Source organism: Erigeron canadensis, chromosome 7 (genome assembly GCF_010389155.1).
Source record: "Erigeron canadensis isolate Cc75 chromosome 7, C_canadensis_v1, whole genome shotgun sequence".
NCBI classification, from domain to species: domain Eukaryota; kingdom Viridiplantae; phylum Streptophyta; class Magnoliopsida; order Asterales; family Asteraceae; genus Erigeron; species Erigeron canadensis.
In genome coordinates, this window is record NC_057767.1 from 24846896 (window position 1) to 24862429 (window position 15534).

Genomic DNA, 15534 nt, shown 5'->3' on the forward strand with positions numbered 1-15534 from the left:
AAAAATAAAAGACATAAAAGTTATGTGACAAAAAATAAAAGTTTAAAAGCATCTGTGATAAAAAGTAAAAAGAATGGATTTTCGTGGCAGAAATTAGAAAAACAAAAGTTTAAAAACTAAATAAAACAAAGCTTTCGTGCCAAAAATAAAAGAAATTAAATTTATGTGACAAAAAGTTAAAAGTTTCCATCATAAAAAGTAAAAAAAAAATGAAACTTTCGTGGCAAAAGTTAGAAAAACATATGTTTAAAAACTAAATAAAAGCAAACTTTTGTGCTAAAAGTAAAAGAAATTAAAGTTATGTGACAAAAGTTAAAACGTTAAAGTTATGTGGCAAATATTAAGAAACCTTAAGTTAAAAGGTTAAAGTTAGTTGATAGGGACCATTGTTGTAACAAATTTAATGACAGGTACTATAATTGCAGGAAAAAATTAACAGCCGTTAGATGATGAGGACTATTGCTGCAACGAATTTAACGATAGGGACTAAAAGTGTTGAAAATGTATGATGCACGCAAACCGATTCATGCTTTTTAGTATATGTAGTAATTTGGAAGTTAGCGAAATCATTTTTCTAGTATTCTTATTCTCTTTTTTTTTTTCGTCTTTGTTTTTGTAACTTGCTTGTGTTTAATTTGATGTTATTAATTTATGAATATGAGAATAGATTTTGGTAAAATGAGTTTAAATCTGGTTTGGTAGTTAATAATTAAATCCTTATTGGACATTAAAGATCTTACTTGCTAAATGAACTTATATTTGTGTGCTAGCAGTTGGATAAATGATATTGTTGATTTGCAATGGATCAAAAAGTTCAAAATGGTTTATCAGTAGGTCATTAAGAAAAAAAAGTTTTTGCTAACATCAAGTTTGAGCTGGCTTGAATGGTAGATTGGGGGTTTCGTCTCCCTCTACAAAACTAGTTCGGTCCGTGCTAACCCCTTACCCTTGGATTGCATGCTAATGTTTTGACAAAGTATTCAAAACTTATAACGGATGAATGTAAAATGTCGTAATACTAATATTGAGTGAGATTAATTACCAGTCCTCCTTGTGTTCCAATACATATTGCAACCACAATCCCAAACATGAATTTTCACATCAATTCATGAAACCCTCATTGTTATTGTATGAAATTAACCCTCATAATCTCATATATGTTGCGTGCTTAATCCACCATCCATCATTCTTTTAAACATCTCATTCTTATGTATTATCCCTCACATGAGGGGTACAATAGTCGTTTTTCACATCTCTTACTATACTTGTATCCTTTTCCAAACTACACCTTTATATCTCCATCCCAACCTATTTTTTCATCTAGGGATGTGCAAATGGCCCGACCCACGAAAACCCGGCCCGACCCGCGACCTACGAATGCATGAAAATCAAAACCGTGACCTGACCCGTGAAGGCCCGGACCGGGTCGGTCGCGGGCGGGTCATGGGTTTCCTTCACTTTTTTCGGTTTTTGCCTTCACCCGACCCGACCCGCGAGACCCGTAACCCGCGAATGCAATAAAAGCGTGACCAGTGGCCTGGCCCGTTTGGGTTTCGGGCGGGTCGGTTCAGGCAGGTTCCCAGTCAGGCGCGGGTCAACGGTTTTTTTGCTCATCCCTACTTTCATCCCCACCAACACAACAAAGCGCTTGCTCCCTCACCTACAATCTCTACCTCTCTTTCTATACATATATTTAATATTGTGACTTTTATTAACACCTTTTTAACAAAAACAAATACATTCTAGTTACCCTTAAACAAAGATCTCTAATGTTTTTAAAGGTATTTGATGATTTTCTATGTATCGTTTTTTTCATTTATTATTTGTTAAATTTTTATTCAATTTTATTTATGTTTATATTTTTTCTTTCATACTACTAAACGAATAATAAACTTATATGTTTTTTTCAGCTTATTTATTTATTATAAATTTGTCTTGGGTTAAATGTCAGCAAACTCAACGTAAACTTTACACAAAATTTGAAAAATAAACCGATATTAATTGATTTTTTCTCTTTGTTCAATTATTGATAATAATTATGGTTTATTAGATTGTATTACCTGTATTAAAGATTGTAGTATGTTGAAACTTCATATTAAGTTATAAAAAAACTACATGTATTATACTAACGAGGTATTTTATAAGTACACAAATAAACAAACATTTTAAAGATATTATTTAAGTATATATACCAATGAAACATAAACTACAATGCTAATTAGTTATTAGAGACCAAAAAAAGAAAAACAAATGTCTCACGTTATGGACTCCAAAATTTGAGAAATATTATCTCTAGTCAAGATTGGAGAATTTATGACTTGAATTTAACTCGGTTAGAAGGAATCAGGAATATTTGGAGACTCGGTCAACTAGGGGAGTATACGGATTGACATTTTATATATAAACATAATTTTTTTTTATTATATGAATTTGAATTTTAAAATCATATTAAAATCTTCAAGCCAAAGTATAATTGTTTGTAAATACTAACATTATACTTCAAAGCACAAAAATTAAGCATAATGTCATTTGATAGATTCATGGTTCATTATCATATTGTCTATATTAAGGTTAGAACTTGTAACTCAGACTTGACTAGACGATGATTGGGGGGGGGGGGGGGGGGGGGGATTTTAAGTTTATTTCGGGACTCATGAGTGTTTGTGAGTCTCCGTTAACCCCCTAATATGTTGTACATGAGAGAGTTTTCGTCCAATAACATTTAATGATCTTTAGAACACTCATTTCAGCCATCCATTACAAACATAAAGATCAAATAACCCAAATACCCCAAAAACCCAAATCCCACAAATACAAAACAAAGGCCTAAATATATGGATAAACACAGAAGTATTAAATCTGATTAATTATGGGGAAAAAAAGAGTTGTCGTGGTTAGAAAATAGCAATCATTTACGGATATATCGAGAGATTTAATTTGGGGATGTGACCTTTTAACACGAACTCAATTAAAACAATATATGTTGAATCTTCCGATATTTACGAATAAAAGAAATACAATTCACATGACAATACACATTATAATAAAAAAAAAAACTAGTGTAATGGGTTACAACTCCATCTCTGTATTTAACTACCGATGAACACATACCTTCAAGTATATTGTTTCGCTTAGATCTACCTCCTCTATAAGTCACATATATCTCCATTCTCTTATAGTTACTATTTGATATTGTAAAGGCAGTTATTTTGTGGTATACATATTTTTGACAAATTATGAAGTCAGTTATATATGTATATATATAGTAAAGTGATCAAGTGACAACCAAAATAATGATGAAAACTGTGAGAACCAATAAAAAAAATTATCTCTAAGGGCTTAGACCTCAGAGTTAAGGGTTATGTCTATACTGTATCCAACTGCCACCATCTCTTGGATCGTCGCCCATCAGATATGTATCATTCTTATATGCGTCCGGTGACAACTCCTTTAGAACGGATAAGGGCAACGCCCGTACCGTATCAATACGTTTTCAACACCAAACTCATGATTTTTTACAATATATATATATATATATATATATATATATATATAATAAAGTGATCAAGTGACAACCAAAATAATGATGAAAACTGTGAGAACCAATAAAAAAAATTATCTCTAAGGGCTTAGACCTTAGAGTTAAGGGTTATGTCTATACTGTATCCAACCGCCACCATCTCTTGGATCGTCGCCCATCAAATCTGTATCATTCTTATATGCGTCCGGTGACAACCCCTTTAAAACGGATAAGGGCAACGCCTATACCGTATCAATACGTTTTCAACACCAAACTCATGATTTTTTACAATATATATATATATATATATATATATATATATATATATATATATATATATATATAGGGAAAAGGAAATATAAAGCTGTCCGACACCTAAGCTTAGGTGTGGAACTCCTCACATACTAATATTTTACTATTTATTGTTTAATGAATAAATGTATGGGCCCCCATAATTTTTATGGATTAAAAAAACAATATGTGAGTACTTCACACCTAAACTTAGATACCCGACAGCCTTATATTACCATCCCATGAAGGCTTTCAAATACAAACAGTTTAAAAATAAGAACTAGTCATCTTAACCATTTACAAACAGCCTTATATTACCATCTCAACCGTTTATGCTTTTAATCTAATGGTTAGGAAAGTTGATGGCCTTTATGATTAAAATAAAGGGCAAAAGGGCATACTTGGAACTAAAAACAACCTTACCCTACCAATCTTTATCAATATCGTAGCAGGCACTAGTCATCCCTTTCAAAAAGCAAAAAACATCCATCACCCCACTATCTCTCCTTTATCTTTGTCATCCAGGGTGATTATTTTTTAATATTTCTTTCCCTGCAACTATATTTTATTTGAAAATTGGCAAAATTTCTAGACAATTTATTGCCTGCAAATCTAAATCGCCGTTAATCCCTTCAACTTTAAGTTCACCATCCTATATTCCTATTTTTCTTTGTCTCTTTCTTTTATCTATAACAAATTTCTTGAATATTGTCTTTTCTTTTAGTTATTTTATTTTCCTGAAACAGCATCTTGATTGTATAATCAGATTATTACTTCGACCTCTGCAAAAACAACAAGATCGGCAGGAAAGTTTGGCCGGAAAATGGCCAAGAAGGAAGCGGTGATTTTATTGCTAGAAATATGTATATGTTTTGTTGACAGATGAATGATTTGCTTTTGTTAAATTTATCATCGAAGATATTGTGGATGCTTATTTTTCCATTTTATTTTTTATGGAATGTATACAATGCATCCAATTTTATGTGCATCCATTATATTTCAAGAAAAATAATAAATCTGCATCCACCTATTTCTGTTCAATCCAACGACATGTTTGTGCATCCATCTTTTCTTCTTCCTTTTTTTTTAATTTCAGATGCATTATTGACTTACTGTGCATCCTATGTTATTATTATACTATTTTATGCATCCATCATAATTTTTGTTAAAATTTAACAAAATTGATATCAAAATAAAGAAAATTAAAATTTGAGTTTAAAGGTATATTTTTTGAAAACTAAACTCCATACATTTTAATGATATGCTTGATTACAAAATTTGGGTGTAAAAGTTTTGAGATTTTTTTTTCTTTTGGAACGGCTGAAAAAAAGAAGAAAGAGAAAAAGATGAAAAATTACTATTCTATCCTTGTTCGCATCTGTTCTTATTTTTGGGGTATTTGTATGGGATAATGTATATGTATATATATAGTGAAAAGTTATTTTGAAAATCTTTTTTTTTCGAAAATTTTTGAGAACTTTTCAAATCAAGCCCAACCGATGATTATTCTTTATATGAAAATTATTTTTTGATTGTATTTGAATAATTTATGTAACTTATGTGTGATTTTGAAGTTTATAATTGTGTGGAGGTATGGATTATCATTCGTTATACAATTATGTGGAGATTTAATTTCTTAATCACACGTGCACGAATATTGCTATGATTACATATGATCGGCTTGCATACATGTGATCAAATCAATATTTGTGCACATGTGATCAAGAATCCAAATTTTCACATAATTGTATAACGGATGATAATATATGCCTCCACACAATTATAAACTTCAAAATTACATGTAAGTTATTCAGAAAACAATCAAAAAACAATTTTCATGTAAAGAATAATCATCGGTTGGGCTTGATTTGAAAAGTTCTCAAAGGTTCTCGCAAATAAAAGAGTTCTCAAAATAACTTTACCCTATATATATATATATATATATATATATATATAGAGGGGACCCTTATTTTGAGAACCCATTTTTTTGTAAGAACCGTGAGAACTCTTAAATTTTATATTGGAACACATTTTATTTGTCATTCACATGTAAAATGTTGTAAAAACATATGTTGTAGAAGAAATTTTTTTTCAAAACCTTATATATAGCCGTTTGTTACATGTGAACAAAAAACGTGAACAAATTCATTCACAAGTTGATAAAAGGTTAATTTGAAGGAATTTGAAAAAGTTTCTTCTACAACATATATTTTTATATCATTTCACATGTAAATGAAAAAAAAAACATGTGAACAAATATATAATTTAAGAGTTCTCATAGTTCTTACAAAAAAAATGGTTCTCAAAATAAGGAAACTCTCTCTCTATATATATATATATATATAAATCTGTGTGTAGGACAGATTGTTGCTCCACCATCTCTACCACCACCGTTGACAACCGGAAATGGTTTTGGATGGTGATGCTTGACGGTTACATGTGTAATTTCGAGCTGCTCCACCACCGATCTTTCAGCTATCCCCACCGATCTTTAGGTTAACTATAGACCGATTAATCGTTTCATAAACCAAATGACAATGACATAGATTTCTTCCCAACTTCTAATTACAATTATCAATCAATAAATATAAAAGATAAAAACAATATTTAAACTCAAATAAATGCGGATATTCGATTATACATAAAAATCTTGTTCAACGATTGCAAGTAACATCAAATTACTCTATGTCATGTTCACTACCCAAGCGGGTGAAAGAAAATTTAGCCACTCATAGTAACCAAGAAAACACAAATAGTATTAAAAGAAATCATATTGTAATGATAATCTTGATGAATTCGGAAGGAAATAATGAATCCTTGAATAAAAATTGATATTCTTGAACAAATAGAAGATAGGAAATCGACCTACAAAAGCTTCTCCTTCGTTCTTCGTGTTTCTAGGGTTTTGAAGTGGTAAAAAGTGACATAGATTCGTCCATAAGAAATAAGAGAGTATATATATGATTTCAGAGGTTAACGACCGTTAGAGATAGCTAACGCCTGTTACACGAGCTAACTGCAATTCTTTGCAATTTTCGTCCTTCGGACACTAACTCCCGTTAAGGATTTGTAACACCTGTTAAGACAGATGTAACTCCCGTTGTAGAAGTTGTAACTGTCGTTACAAACGCCATGTTATTTCCTTGATCCTCTTAACGGCCGTTAGATATTTCTAATGCCCGTCAACCATTTCCTTTCAAAATCAGCCCTTCAAACTTTTGTAAGATCTTCGATTGTTTGATTACAAAATTTTAGTAGGGGCAATATTTGACTCTTTAGCCCTGAGCATCAAATAACTCAAGATCGGCCCTGCATAAGCATTGGATAATAAGTAATTAGTTATCTATGATTTTTTCCTTGTACCAATTTTACCCTTTCTTTATATATTTTTATAATTAATATATAATGAGCATGGTACCCACGCAATGCAGCGGCGGTGGTGGAGAAGACGGTCTAGTGGTATCGGTGATGTACTAGTTGGTGGTAGTGGCAGTGTCAAGCAGTGTAGGTTGATATAATTGTACTAGTGGAAATTTTTAGAAGATAAAGGCTTAAAGTGTTAATGATTAAAATAAAATTTTAGAGTGTAAATTAATTCATTAAGGGCAAATTTGGTATTTCTTAAAACTCTTTCGATAGTAAGTGTTTATTAAGGATAATTTAGTAATTATGTATGTAACTATTGTGTAACTATTTTTAAAAATGAGGGGTGTGATAATTTTTATAAATGAGTATAGATATAGATATATTCCAATAAAATAAATAGTTAGCCTACAATTCTTTGCATTTTGATTTTGTTTGACCAAGGATTACAAACCACCCCTTGTATCATTTGTTCAATCTTTTTTGTTTTTCTTGGAATTTGTTATTCAAAATATAAAATGTATCATTTGTTGAAATAAATAAAAGAACAGAGATTGTTCCAGGCATAGTTCGCAAACAAAAAAAACAAATAAAGGAACAGAATAATAGTTTCAGAATTTCAAACAGAAAATAGGATTAACTTCATCTTTTGTAAATATTTTCTTTTTCTTTTTCGCGACTTGGTTCGCATCATTGAAATTCTCCTTTTCTAGACATCGACTAATATTGTGACCAACGCACTTGCAAAGTCCACAATGTCTTACTTCTTTCATCAACTCTTTCCCACCTTTCATTTGTTTATTCTTTAGTCGGCCTTTTGTTTTTGAAATAGGAGGACATTGTACTTGCTCTATAGAGATAGAAGGAAACTCACATTTGTTTGTAGATGTTGAACCTATATGAGTTGTTTGTTCGTTGGAAAGAACACGGTCATCAAATTTAACTTCTTCTCGGCTCCATCAAGAAAGCCAATAAGTGCTAGGAATTTTGAAACAATCTTTGTGAAGAACGCTTAAGATATGACGACACAACCAAATTCAAAATGCTTGCAAGTACAGTTAGCCACTTTACCATCCCAAGAAACCTTGTGCCACCGAGCTGTTTTATGATGTTTGATGGTAAAAGTAATGTTATTTTCTTCTTGAACCGGGTATTGAAATGCTTTTCTTATTTGCACTTGAAGTTTGTTGAATGCATATGGAGTATAACATCGATGACCTTGTTCTTGTAAAGGCAAAAATATTCCAACATGCGACCCATTATACTTATCCAACATATTATCATGTATCTCTTTTTGCTCAACATCTTCTATTGCGAGATCAACCTAAAAATATGTATCATCTATACTTCTATATTATTTATTAAAGAAAATAGACCCTGTTGAAAGTTACACAAGAGAATTTGACTAAACTACCCTCCCTCTACTTTACACGTCCAAAATGTTATTTCACGCCTCAATCCCCCCCTTCGACCCTCCCCCTCTCTCATTCTCTCTCTTATTCTACCCTAATCCGATCAACCATCATATTAACACCACCTGCCGGCCATCACCACTGCTATGATTAATCACCAACACCACCGTCGTTGACTACCACCACCATCTTTGATTATCACCACCGACAAAACTGTATGAAGAACCTAATTCGATGGTAAATCCTTGTTGTTTCATTTTTTTTAATTTAACTTTCAATATATTTGTCCAAACAAGTGAACAACATCATATAAAGAATACTATGGTGAAGTTTGGATCCTATCATGAAGTTTAACAAAAAAAAAAAAAAAGTAACTTGTAATTAATGTTTTGGCAAGCTCTTACCTTATCAGTTAAGTCAAGAGCAATAGTATCTCCGTATCTTTGCAAAAGTCATGAAAGTGGCATTTCAAAACCATGGTCTACGGGCAGTTAACCAAATATGCAATTATAAGTAACAATTCATCTAAGTGTAAGATCACACATATAATAGTACACAATTTAAACAAATCATATCATACCCTCATTGAATAATTCAAGAATTAGTATTCAAAACAATAATTTCTTCTCACATAAGTACAATTGATCCTCTGCACAAAAACAAAATAAGGTTTTATATAATCTGCCAATTAGTTTTATAAGTAAAAAACATAAACCTTTTTATACAAGCTAGTGAACACTCTAAAACAAAAGGGGTGTTTGGGAAAGCTAATGAACTCTCTATCACAAAGAATTCCACTTGATCATTCTAGGCAAGTTTTATACACGCTAATTAATATTTTTTCCAATGAAACTTGAAGTGACCCGAGCCCATATCACAAAGAATTCTCACACATGGTAGTAACCTGGTCCCACATCAAATGGGTCGCAAAATGGTTTATTTACTGTCTCCTAGATTCAATATATATTACTTATAATATTGGCAAAAACATTAGCCGTATTATATTTCTTGATGAAACCGTTGATGGCGGAGATGGTTATTGATGACAGCGGCGTCGGTTATTTCCCCCAAATCTAAAAGTAAATTGACAAAATAAAAAATCTGGCATGTGAAGAACAATTGGACAAATATATTGAAAACTAAATTGAAGAAAGAAACGATAAAGATTTACCAATGAATCAGGTTCTTCATACAGTTTTGACGGTTGTGATAATCGAAGACGGTGGTGGTAGTCAACGACAGTGGTGTTGGTGATTACGGTAGAATAAGAGAGAGAATGAGAGAGGGTGTAACAACCGTCTTAGAAATGCTCTAAATAAGTTCCTTGAATCGTATTTTCGCCGTTAAAACGGCTAGACAGTTCAATTTATTTAAGTTTTTGACGTGCTTTAGACTCAATTATATGCTCATATGAAGGTCAATTTGATCTTAAATCTTGGTTTACATGACGAGTTTATGATTAAGTACGATGAAATATTAAAGTTCGGTTCGTAAACGTTCGTGTTCATAAAAGTTCTAGTTCAAAATGTTCGCAAATAGTCCTTGCATTTATTGAGTTCATTTATTATGGGAAGGTATAAATAGAAAGAGATGGAGAACCCTAGTGAGAGAAACAACCACTATTCATCTTCTTCCTCTTTCACCTCTCTCTCACTAAAACACACATAAAAACACCTTAAAACACACACAAGAGCATCTTTTGATTTTGGATTGTTAAATCAAAATCGTTTGTACTTTTAGCATCCTTGTGATAATCAAAACATACTTCTTGAACCATTTCTCAGGTAACAACAACATTTGATGAGTTTTTGATCAAATTAAAAGTGTACTTTTTCAAGTTCATGTTCTTGATGATTTGGTCCAATTTTTTAATGAAAATCGTGTTAATAGTTAATGGGTTTGTGTCTAAATGTGTTTAATAACATTTGTGTGAACAAATTTGGGTCATAACATGTTTTAATCTACAAAACCCATTTTTGAAAGTGAAGGTACAACTTGTTCATGAAGTCACAACTTGTCCATGTGATATTTGATCTCGAAAACCAGTAAATGTGTTAGTAAATGATGTTATTGTGCATATACGTACTAGTGTTATGTCCAAACAAGTCCTGGAATCGATCTAGTCGTTCATTTGTGCACTCATCTTGTTCAGCCCGTTTTGGGGCATAAAACGATCTTGAACTTTGCACTAGGACGATCTTGGTCACCAAGACCGTCCTAGGGCAGCCTCTTGTTCTTTCATGCTTGCTCGTTTGATCTCGTGTGGTGATTGCGTTGTGATGTTGTGTTGGTACACTCCTGGGTAACTGATCTTCTAAGATCGGTTTCGCTCAATATGTGTTCTTGAATCGAAAATGATCTTGATCTTGTACTTAATCATGTGAAACGATCTTGCTTGACTGAAGGTAAAACAATCTTGAGCTAGACACCTTGAAACGATCTTGAGCTAGACACCTTGAAACGATCTTGAGCTAGATACCTTGAAACGATCCTGAGCTTGACACCCAAAACAATCTTGAGCCTTGTCCTATAAAACGATCTTGATCTAGTTAATCTAAAACAATCTTGTGCCTAGTCATCTAGGATGATCTTGTGTCTTGGAACCCTAGGACGACTTTGAAACCCTAAAACGATCTTGCACTTATAACTTGTCATACTTAATCATAAATCGATCAGATCTTGTACATAACTCCTAGACTAGTTCCTAGCTTCATTACAATACGATCATGTACACTAAAGGCTTACAAACATGTCAAGACTAGTACAAACTCGAGTCCTAGCTATGATCATTGTTCGATCATTGACCAAGTACATTAAAGTCATGATTCATCGTAATCATTAAAGTACAAGTTCTATGAACAATCAAATTAAGTTCTTAAGGCTAAAGTTCATTAGTAAAGACACATTCAACTCATTAACATTGTAATCACTTATGTGTGAGTTCAAAGACGTTCAGATCGAGTCCAGTTCGAGTACTTAAAGTTCATTCAAACTCTTTTTAGTCAAAACGTTCAAAGATCTTCAAAGGACCAAATCATCAGTTCATTAAGGACATTTCAGTGAATAATTAATCACATGAACTAATATGCGTACTTATTTATGATCAATGACATGTACTTAGGCTTTCATCAAGACGTGCTTGGATTTCGATAGATATAACATATCTATCTCTGTGCTTGTTCTCTGAACTTATAAACTGTGCTAGTACCAGACCACTGTGAGTTCACTAATCCTTCTTTCGTACATTTTGTTCAAGTTCTTTTATCGGGGACTGAAGCATGAAAACTATTTTGTACCTGTACATATGTTCTTCAGCTATTTTACGTACTATTATACGAACTTATGAGATACTTATGATATGATTTTTAATTGTTAACAAAGAGTATTTAAGTCTTAAATGGGCAGGATCCTTAAATACATTTATGTCACTGTACTTGTTCATGATCATGTTCTAGTTCTTACTTGTACTTGTTCAGTTCTTGTTCATTGCTATCAATTCATATCCCACAGTTCAGGTTTTGAACCGTAGGTAATTATGGACAGCGCTGTTTAGGGTAGGCCCACCCTCATTCTCCGCAGTTCTGGAGGATGCATATTATATGTTCTTGTTCTGACCTAGATCTTACTTGACGTACTTGAATATTATGAGCATATCTTCACTATAGTTCAGTTCTGGCCAATCGGGTTAGCAATGACAATATATATTTACAGTTCATTATATTCTTGTACTGTTCTTCCTATTATCAAGTACTTATGTTAAACGTGCAGATCTTATGACCTAGTTCTTACTTTTCTACTATTACAAAGTACTTTGGTTCAATGTACAAATAAAATGATCTTGATCTTATTATACATATATACATATATGTAAACTAAAGTGTACGTTATGTGAATCTCACCAACTACTTTCGTAGTTGACCTTTTGAACTTACATGTTTTTCAGGCTAGGCTAAGTAGATCTTTAGCATAGGAGTCTTCCTCTTTAAGCTCATTCATTTGGCGATTGTTCGAGCATTCAAATCAGGAGATGTGAAGACTTTCCTTTGCTTGTTCAGTTCAAGACTTCGGTACTTAAAGACAATTGTTCTGTCTTTTGTTCATTGACTATTCTGGGTAGATCCCATGTTCTGTAATAACTATCATACTTCTTTTTTTTTCTTAATGTTATTGGTTGTGTTGAAACTTGTACTGTGTGCAATTGTGCTTATCTGTGCATCCCGTATATTCCGCTTTAGCGGGGTGTTACAGAGGGGGGAGGGCCGGTTGGGGGGGGGGGAGGTGTGAGGCGTGAAATAACATTTTGGACTTGTAAAATAGAGGGGAGGGTAGTTTAGTCAAATTCTCTTGTGTAATTTTCAACCGGGTCTATTATCTTTAATAGATAGTATAGAATTATAGAAGTGTAGAAATAAAAATATAGATAAATTTAGAGGTATTATACGAAGTAGTTAAACAGCTTTCATAGAAAGGGTAAAATTGATACAGGAAAAAAGTCAGATAATTAATTGCTTACTATACAATGCTTATGGGGCACCCGTTAACAAACTCTTAAATTAAAATTCTCTCATCAACACAATAAGTACCGTGTGTTGACACTTGACAGAATAAAAAATCATGGACACTTAAAATCTAAGAAGTATTACATCAACTATTAATACAATTCAAGACCATTAGTTTTACCAAGTTAAAAAATATGTGGCGCATCAGTAAATCACATTTTCTATAAAATAAATAAATATAGACACCTACTAAAATAATTATCATAATGGTCAAGACATCCTAACGGCTAATCTATATGGTAAGAAATACCAATAATCGATTAAATGATAGTGTTTTGATGAGCTCCACATATTAGTTTTTGTCATCTTCTCCCACAAAAATCATATGAATTTATAAAGTTTCTTTATTTTATAAAGTTTTTCTAAATGTTGATTCTATTTTATTTGTTTTAAAAAAAATTTTTTTTACCGTTTCTTTATTTTATTTATCTACTTTTTATACACAACTATTTGCATTTGATAAAATAGCCCATATAATAAAAACAATTTCATACATTGGTTAGTAATTGTTAATATCTTTCTTATTTAAATATATATATATATATATATATATATATTTCACATATTCGTAAAAAACTACCATTGATTTCAATTTTAGTTTCTACCAAAAATACATTAAAAATGAGTTTATTCCAAATGATATAAATACAACTATGATATTTTTTTATTTGTGAGATTTTAATAACTATAAAAATTTTAAATAACTCTAAAGATTTTAATAACTTCAAATATTTATGCAGATCATTTCTTCAAGTATCAATAAATCTAAAGATTTTAAATACATATACACAGGTGGCATTGCATAATTTACATTAATGTAAATATTTATATATATACACACTTTTTTAGTTGTTTTTATGGAAATAAAAGTTACTTTTTTGTTTTTTAATTAAATGCGGCGCAAATCACGAGGATAATGTGAAAATAGGGTAAGAGAAAGAATGTATTCCTACTATTATTACTGTATTGTGGATAAGGACCGAAGAATCCAGAAGCCCTACGTGTATTTTATACAACTTAATAGTTTTAGTCCTTTTGTATGTTCAAACGTCAAGTTAGCCCTTCTATACCATATCTTAATATTCCTTTTTGATACTTTCTTTTTTCTTTTCTTGTGTGTATAAGTTGTATAGATACTCGTATAATAAATGGGAAATGATTAATCCTCCTAACCAAATAGCCATATAATCCTTCTAATCATAAAATGATAACACGTGGAAAAATCAAGAGGCAAGATTAGAAAAGAAAATTAATGGATATCACATGTCACTTTTTTAATGTTTAAAGAGAACTAATGATCTATTTTTTTCTTCATTTTTTTTCTTCTCAACATTAATATTCCTTGAGACAACTTGACAAAAGTTCTTTTATAATTATTTTGTAACATCTAATTTGTTCATGCTAACTTTTTAGTTACCGTAGACAAATGAGGTGTTACAAAATGATTATGAAAGTTCACACTAAAAAGTGTGAACTTTTTGTTCTACACTGATGTTTATTTTCCAGTCTTAAATTTATAAACATAAAATACCTAGCTACTGTATACTACACACTTGCAGGCAGTGTACCCGATCGTATGCAGGCATGCAGTATAGTTTACTTGGTAAACCGGGGTTGAACACAAAGACTTATTAAGAAATTGTTACCAATAAAGTAATTCAAATGAAAGAGGGTTTTGTGACTGAATTGCAACGTTGCAAAAGTTAGAGAAAAGTTAGTAATCCCGAAAGATTAATCGCAAGAATTCCGGTATAATCGGGGCAGTAATCGCCCTCAAACGATAGTGAAAAATGATTTTGTATGACAATAATAATTAAAGGACACATATTTAGATCAGATCACATGTCAATCATCGGGTCTAAACATTACTTGCATTTGTTGAACGACACAAAGGATAGACAAGACGAACTTCCGTTATACTTGACTCTTTAATTGCTCTAAATATAGTTATCGCTTCCGCATATAATTTCTATTCAAAATAATTAAGCATTAAGAACCTGAGTTGATTTTTACGATTTAACCTTAAAAAGCTTTCTTCCGAACTGCTTATTCACCTAATCAGATTTCTCTATCATAAGTGTTTACACATTTGAAGTGAATTTAATTGTTTGAAATCTTTATCGTTAGTTTCTTCCGAACTCCAACGACTTTAGGTTAATTATAGACCGATTAGCCGTTTCATAAACCAATTAAAAATGACATAAATTTCTTCCGAACTTCTAATTAAAATTATCAAGCAATAAATATAAAAGATAAAAACAATATTTAAACTCAAATAAATGCGGATCTTCGATTATACATAAAAATCTTGTTCAACAATTGCAAGTAACATCAAATTACCCTATGACATGTTCACTACCCAAGCGGGTGCAAAGAAGATTTAGCCACT